The sequence below is a fragment of the Microcebus murinus genome, chromosome 1 (genome assembly GCF_040939455.1).
Source record: "Microcebus murinus isolate Inina chromosome 1, M.murinus_Inina_mat1.0, whole genome shotgun sequence".
In the NCBI taxonomy this organism is placed as follows: Eukaryota; Metazoa; Chordata; class Mammalia; order Primates; family Cheirogaleidae; genus Microcebus; species Microcebus murinus.
Genome location: NC_134104.1, coordinates 155,281,399 through 155,289,892, shown reverse-complemented (window position 1 = coordinate 155,289,892; position 8,494 = coordinate 155,281,399).

The window sequence follows — 8,494 nt, the reverse complement described above, 5'->3', positions numbered from 1 at the left end:
AAAGGGAGCATCTAGGGAAGCAGGGAGAGGGCCCAAGGGGCCTGAGATGTGGCTGAGTCGGGCTTTGCCCAATGCAGAGTCAGAAAGGTGAGGATGCAGCACAATACTAGCCTGTCTTTGGTCACACAGCCTCACACCCCACGGCCAACTGTAAACACTATTTTTAACCTCTGTGAAAACACAGTTTCAGAGGACAAGCCTACAGCTGTATTCTCCATAAACCTGTGTCCTGGGTGGGAAGATTGAGACCTGATAGGACACAGCCCTGGAAGGCAGAGTGAGGAGGCCCAGAGCTCAGAGCTGGTGGGAGGGAAGAGGGCCTTGCAAAAGGGATAGAACCTTGACCTTGCAAAAGGGATAGAACCTCCAGACCTGGGCTAGTGGCAATGGACGCCTCTCCAAACTGCTACCTAGGCCTGTCCTTTGTGGCTGCAGGGCAGCTCTGGGCCTGGGCTGATAGTCCAGGCAGTCCCATTCCCTCCTGCCCCTCTGTTTCTCCATCTAAGAAATGGAGGCAGGAACTGCCCACCTGGTCTGATTGTTTACATTTCCTATGCATCTACCCCATGTCCAGTCCTTTGTCCAACTTGTCCTTACTGTATACATAGCCCACTGTGCGCTCAGTCCTGTGCCCACTATGTCTCCACTGTGCAGCCAGCCCTGTGATCACTGTGTCCCTGCCATGCCTCATCTTTTATCTTTCTCTAGGTTTGGAATGATCTGTTATTATTTCTTTGAGAGCTTGTTTGGAGGTTCTAACAGGGGAGTGCAGCTATTTGTATACCCTTGACCAAAGAACAGTCCTTCTCTATCAGGGAAGGTTGTCCTTTTTGACCAAGCACGCAGCTTCAGGAGGGACACACATGGAGCGGTGAGGGAGGAAGAGGACACCTGCCTAGCCAGCCAGATCAACTGAATCAACCCTGGCGATCAATGGGGTGACCGATGTTGCAGCCAGATTACCCTCACATCTAATTTCTTTGAATAAACTTTCTACCCCAATCTCTCTCTCTGCCTCCTCTTTAAGGCCAAATAACACTTAGATTTGCTCTTTTGAGGCTATTTTCTAGATCTTGTAGGTGTGCTTCATTCTTATTTATTCTTTTTTTTTTTCTCCTTCTATGCATTTTCTTTTTTTTTTTTTTTTTTTTTGAGACAGAGTCTCGCTTTGTTGCCCAGGCTAGAGTGAGTGCCGTGGCGTCAGCCTAGCTCACAGCAACCTCAAACTCCTGGGCTCAAGCAATCCTCCTGCCTCAGCCTCCCAAGTAGCTGGGACTACAGGCATTCGCCACCATGCCCGGCTAATTTTTTGTATATATTAGTTGGCCAATTAATTTCTTTCTATTTATAGTAGAGACGGGGTCTCGCTCTTGCTCAGGCTGGTTTCGAACTCCTGACCTTGAGCAATCCGCCCGCCTCGGCCTCCCAGAGAGCTAGGATTACAGGCGTGAGCCACTGCGCCCGGCCTATGCATTTTCTTTTTCTTTTTCTTTTTTTTTTTTTTGAGACACAGTTGCCTGGGCTAGAGTGAGTGCCGTGGCGTCAGCCTAGCTCACAGCAACCTCAAACTCCTGGGCTCAAGCAATCCTACTGCCTCAGCCTCCTGAGTAGCTGGGACTACAGGCATGTACTACAGGCATGTGCCACCATGCCCAGCTAATTTTTTCTATATATATTAGTTGACCAATTAATTTCCTTCTATTTATAGTAGAAATGGGGTCTCGCTCTTGCTCAGGTTGGTTTCGAACTCCTGAACTCAAATGATCCGCCCGCCTTGGCCTCCCAGAAAGCTAGGATTACAGGTGTGAGCCACCGCGCCTGGCCTTCTTCTATGTATTTTCAAATAGCCTGTCTTCAAGCTCACTAATTCTTTCTTCTGCTTGATTAATTCTGCAGTTGAGAGACTCTGATGCATTTCTCAGTTTGACAAATGAGAATTCTTGAATTCTTAAGTTCTAGAATTTCTGTTTTTTTATTATTTCAATCTCTTTGTTAAATTTCTCTGATAGGCTTCTGAATTCCTTCTCTGTGTTGTCTTGAAGTTCACTGAGCTTCTTCAGGACAGCTATCTTGAATATTTGTCTGAAAGGCCACCTATCTCCATCTCTCCAGGATTGGTCACTGGTACCTTATTTAGTTTGTGTGGTGAGGTCTTTTTTCCTGGATGTTCTTGATACTTGTGGATGTTTGTCAATGTCTGGGCATTGAACAGTTAGGTATGTATTTTAATCTTCACAGTCTGGGCTTGTTTGAACCCATCCTTCCTGAGAAGTCTTTCCAGGTACTGAAAGGGAATTGAGTATGTGGTCTAAGTCGCTGATCACTGCAGGCGTATCAGCACTGGGGGGGGCCCAAACCCAGTAATGCTATCACTCTTGCATACTCCTGGTGGTACCACGTGGTGAGCTTAGGTAAAATACAAGATAATTCCCTGGATTACTAGGCAAAGTCTCTCACTCTCTGTGCCCGCCTGCTGGAGTTGAGGGAGGAGTGATATGGGTACTCCCTCATGGCCACCAGCACCAGGTCATACCTCAAGCTAGCCCATTCTCACCCAAAGCCAGCGGTGACTGTTGCTTAGCTACCTCTGAGGTTTATTCAGGGCTCTTTCATCAGCAGGTGGTGAATCCTGCCAGGACTGGGTCCTTCCCTTCAAGGCAGCATGTTTCCTTCTGGCCAATGGTAGGTCCAGAAATGCCATCCAGGAACTAAGGCCTGGACTCAGGGGCCTCAGGAGTCTGCTTGGTACTATATTTTACTGTGGCTGAGCTGGTACCCAAGTTGCAAAACAAAGTCCTCTGAGCTCTTCCCTTTCCTTTCCTCAAGTGGAAGAAGATTCTCCCTGAGCAGTGCTGCCTGTAGTTGGGGGAGGGGTAACATAGGCATTGGCTTTGGTTGCAGCTGCTGGTGTCTCACTGGGTCATGTGCACCCCAAATCCCTGAACTCTGAGCCAGCATAGCCACAGGGATTGCCCAAAGACTGCAGCTCTTGTGGCCTGACTGCCTTATGAATTTAGTTCAGGCCCCAGGCTGCTCTTCATCTGCTGGTGGTGGGGCTTGTGGGAACTTGGCCTTCAGGGCAGAGGATTTCCCTCTGGCTGGGCTGGTCAAAATGTTCCCTCCATGGAATGCCCCATCCTTTGACACTTGGCTGGCCCTGTGCTCTGCCCCAGTTATGGCTAATATGAAGCTGATACAATGTGAAAAGAGCTAGAACATTCTGACTTGAGGATTCTGAACAGAAGCCCAACCCCCACCCCTGCCACCCCCATCCCTACCCCTGTGGGATACTGGTCCTGGGCTTCAGGGACATGTGGCTCTGGGGAGGGGGCTCTGTGAGGCACAGGCAGAGGAGAACCATCTGGAGCAGCAGAGTCTGCCAAGGAGCTGCTGTCCCTGGAGCGGGAGCTGGGGAACACAGGGGAGGGGAGCTTGGGACTGAGCCTAGGCCCCTCATCCCCTTCTGCCTCTCGGGACGGAGTGGTGAAGAGGCATTGCGCCTGCTGCCAAATGGCCTGTGCCAAGGGTTTCCTCAGAGTATCCCTACCTACCTTTCTCCCCTGTCCTTAGAGTGGCTGCCCTGGGGCACTGCCCTCATTCTGGGGCTAGCCTGGTTGGGAAGGGTAGAGGAAGCTGCCCTGCAGATGGCTGACTTTACTAGTGACCTTGGGTCTCTCTGACAAGGTCCCCTGATCAGGTACCCATTCTGCAGGGGGGTGGGGCCCCTGGCTTCTCACACTCTATTACTCCCCAGGTCACTAGGGGCTATGATGTGTAGGGTCACCATGACAACGAAGTGGGGGCAGGGCACCTAGGACATGGAGCAGGACTATGGAAGCCACCAAGAAGGTGGGGGGCCCTGATCCATCGGGCCCCCAGGGCCACCCCTCAGCTAGCAGCCAGAAGCTGGGGGGTGGCCTCAGAGGGCCCCAGGGACCATGGATAAGCTCAGAATCCCTATACTTAAAGCAAGGATTGTCATTGTCTACCAAGAACATCAATGATGGGACCTGTGGCCCAGCCTCCCAGGCCCATGTCTCTGAGCCCATTCACCAGCTACTCCAGGACCCTACTCAGGTTAGCTCCCAGTGCTGCTGTGAGCAGCCCTCCCAGGATGCCCCAAGACTCTTCTCCACCAGCCTGTTTCAGAGCCCCGTCGTGGGAGCCCAACAGCATCTCATCATGGAAGATGTGACCCTGACTTTACCAGTGTGCACACACAGTGACACCAGTGACATAGCCCAGTATGGACCCTACCGCCCTCGGCTTCAGGTGCAGATTGAGGGGGAGGGCAAGGCTCCAGCTAAGGTCCTGGTAGGCTGGGGCAAAGGCCCCTGCAGCCCTGACCAGATGGCTCCCTTGGGAACCAGGAAGAGTCGGTGGCTACCCTACTTCCTCTCAGGAGAGGATGGTGCTGCTGAAGCCCAAGGTCTTCATCTGGCTCCAGCCCAGGATCTAGCCCAAGAGCAGGGCCAGGGCAAGTGCCTATGTCCAGCTCAGGCTCCTGCCCTAGCTACAACTTCTTTTCTGTCACTGACTCATCCAACTCCAGCTCAGGCTAATACTCCAGCTCTGGATGCAACCTCAAAATCTACTGCAGTTGAAACTTATACCTGCACCCATGATCACCTGACTAATACCACAGCAGTAACCAACAGGTCTCAAGACCTCCTCCTCAGGAGGTGTGACAACCAATGGTCAATCCTCTTAGAATCTTCCAAAATGGTCACATCCTGCCAGGACAAAGAGAATTTCCACTCTAAAGAGGAACCTCCCACCCCAGTGCCTACTCCAGAAGAGTTCCCAGACCGTGCCCAGGAGCATGAGGTTGCCAGAAAGCAGGTGCCACCCAAGCAGGCTGAGAACCCAGCAGGGAAGCCTCTGGTCTGTATATCCAGGCCAGGCAGCCCACCAGGCCCAGAAGCCCCAGATACCACCAAGTCCCAGAAGAGTAGCCAGATTTGCGGCTCTCAACTAGAGAAGCAGCCCCCTAATGTCTGTGACAGCACCTGCTCCAATATGCCACCGTCTGCTTACCAAGTAACCCGCCACAAGGAGTCGCCATTCCCGTCTCCCAGGGAAGCCATGCAGATCCCCTCCTCCAGTGCCCCTACCTGCCAGCTTCGAGAAGCTGTGGAAGACCGTGTGCTAGTGTTTGATATGGCCACAGGCAACACCAGGATGGGGTTGCTGTGCCATGATCCTATGGGCTCACGGGCAGTGCTGGTGGGCCTCATGCCCAACCACCCATCCATTTATGTCCCTGAAAATATGCAGTCTCCCCAGCTGTTGACCAAGCCCATCCCCTCTCCTGACAGCAATAACTCTAGCTTATGGTCCACCACACCCATGGTGTCCAGCCCAGTACCCTCCAGTGTGTCATCTGGCAGCTATCGAGAAGTGGCCCTGGTTCCCAAAGAGGCCAGGCTCCACCTGGAGACACGAGACTCCCCTGGTACTGAGACGCCCATCAAGGTTGGGATGCTCAGTGGGCCTGTTCCACTGGGGATGCCCCTCCAACATGGTGAGAGGATAATGACCCATGTCCCTAGTCCTGGCTGGTCCAAACCTGATGCTGGAAAAAATGAATCTAGTCACACCATTTGGATGCTGGACTCCTCCAGGATGCCAGATGCCTCCATGGTCCAGACCAAGAAACTGCAGTGGATGGAGCCTGCTGGACTAGCCAGCACCCAGGAGGTGCCTAAATCACTGCTCCAGGAGGACGCAGGCAGCCACAACCGGAAAGAGGTCATTACTTCTCACCCTGATAACCCACAGGCCAAAGATGCTGAGCAGGCCCCCCTCACTGGGCAGATCCTCCTTGCTGGACTGTACCCCCTAAATGAGCAGTACCCCCTTACTGATCAACCTCCTCTCACTGGGCAGACCCCTCTTGCCAAGCAGCTTTCTTTGACCAGGAAGATACCCCTCACTGGAAAGCCCTGTTTTTCCAAAGAACCCCCCATCACCAAAGAGCCCACCCTTTCAAGAGGGCCCCCTACCACTGGAGAGCCTGGCCAGGCCTCCACCCTGGAATGTGAGCCCTCAGGCCTGCCTACCCATGTGGGGGTCCTTCAGGTGCCCCTGACCCCTGAGGAGACCTATATCTATATGAATAGAGACAAGGTTGGCATTGGTAATGCTCAAAGCTCCAGCATGCATCAGCTGACATCCTGGCAACCTGGCAGCTCCCCCAGGGCCCAGGAGGAGCAGCTTTCCCTGATCACATTTGCCACACCTGGCACTGGAGGCAAAGCCTTGCCCATGGCTATGGTGGGCACTGAGCCCCAGAGTGCCCAGTTCAAGCTGACAGCTGAGGACATTACACACCCTTCAGTGGTTGCACACCTTGGTCTGCTCCATGGGGCCTGCTATGAGCTAGTCTCCACTGTGGATGCCCTGCCAGTGCGGTCGCCAGTGCTCTGCCACCATTCTCTGCGTCCTTACAAGGACATGGCAGCTGTGGTGATCGATACAGGCACAGGATTCACCAAATGTGGACTGGCTGGAGAGGACCATGTCCTTAGTGTGGTACCTTCACGAGTCCAGCTGCTACAGCACCCAGCCCAAGGCCAGCCTCGGTATGCAGTGCCCGAAAACCTAGAGGGCTCCTACTCAGTGCTGAACCGAGGTGTGGTCTCTGACTGGGATGCATTAGAGGTGCTGTGGCAGCACTTGTTTTACTGCAGGCTGGGCGTGCAGCCTGAGGAGCTGGCTGTGCTCGTGGCCGACTCACCCATCTCACCACGCACCAACCGAGAAAAGGTGGCTGAAATACTCTTTGAGCGTTTCCATGTGCCAGCCATGCAGACAGTGCACCAGGCCCTGCTGGCACTTTATGCTTATGGACGTACCACTGGGCTGGTGCTGGGCAGTGGCCATGGCACCTCCTATGTGGCACCCATCCTCACTGGGGACCTGGCCCCACTGGACACATACCGGCTGGACGTGGCTGGTGCTGACCTCACTGAATACCTGACTCGGCTGCTGCAGGTAAGTGGCCAGTCACTGCCCAAAGCAGGGCTGGTCAACCAGATTAAAGAGGCCTGCTGCTACGTGGCCATGGATACGGAAGCTGAGATAGCCCGCACACAGGCCCAGGCCCGGGTGGACTTTGTGCTCCCAGATAAGCAGGTGATCACGCTGGGCTCTGAGCGCTTCTGCTGTCCTGAGGCCCTCTTCAAGCCAAATCTCTTAGGCATCAACCAGCCAGGCCTCCCACAGCTGGCCCTCCTAAGCATCAGCCGGTTGGAGGCCAAGCAGCAGGAGCAGCTGCTGGCCAATGTGGTGCTAGATGGTGGCAGCACCCTGTTGAGTGGCTTCCCTGAACGCCTGAGACAGGAGCTGGGCCCTGGTGCCACAGTGCTGGGCTCTCCCCACCGTGCGGTTGCTGCCTGGCTTGGGGGCTCCATCATGGCATCCCGGGACTCCTTTCAGAGCCTTTGGCTCAGCCGCCGTGAATATGAGGAAGAGGGCCCATGGGCTATTTACAAGTACCAGCTGTGAGCACATAAAAGTTCTGGTTCTGCTTGCTTTAAGCACTGTGGCATGTTTCAGGCACAAGGTGGTATGGGAAAAGTGGGAGTCCAGGGATGGGGGCCCCGATTCTGCACTCTGGAACTCCATGGCCCCTGGCAGTCTGCCCTTTCTGGAGAGCCCCAGACCCCCTTGGCTGGCATTGGCTCTGATCTGGCCTGACCTTTACTGCACCCCAAGGGCAACCACAGAGAGTGGCTGCTGTGGGTTTTGCCCCGTTGCCCTGACGACAAGCGCAATTACCCTTGATTGCCAGCTAGTTGCCATGGCAATTTCAAACATAATGTAATAACCCACACAGCCTGGAGTGAGTCACAAGGTGGGGGGGATGGGAAGGGCAGCCCCCTCCCCTAGCTCCAGAGGGAAAGACTGCTTTCCCCCTCCCCATCTTGGGCCCTCTTCTGGGGCTTGAATCTAGCAATGTGGACAACAGCCAAGTAGTTCCAAAGATGGCCTGGGGTGTTGACCCCAAGGGGAGGTCCCTATCAAAGTTAAGGCTTCTTGGGGGAGCTGGCCTGGTAATACAGGTACATCCTAGAGTCCAAACCTTAGCTGGAGCTCTATGCTGGGTTAGGAGGGGCTTCTCTTGGCCAGCCAGCGTATGAGGGTGTGGGAGTATTGGCCTTTGGTATCCTGGGACAGGGAGTAGAGAGGGGCAGGTAAGTACTGGATCATGAGTGGGAAGCCCAACCTGAGATGGGGGATGAGATTCTGTGAATACTGTGGCTCATATCTTTCCTGCCCCTTTGATTTTCTAGATTTGGTGGCAGCCAGAACTATAAACTTTGGGCTCCCTTCTCCTCCCCAGCTTTCCAACCTAGGTGGCCACCCTGCAGCCAGGCAGGGTACAGGTCCCCTTAGGAGAGGGTCCTCATAGAGGCAACTAGGCAATGCTAGCTGCCTCTGCTCTTGTCCCAAACTCTGCCCTATGCTGAAGGGCCTCCCCATCCCTGTA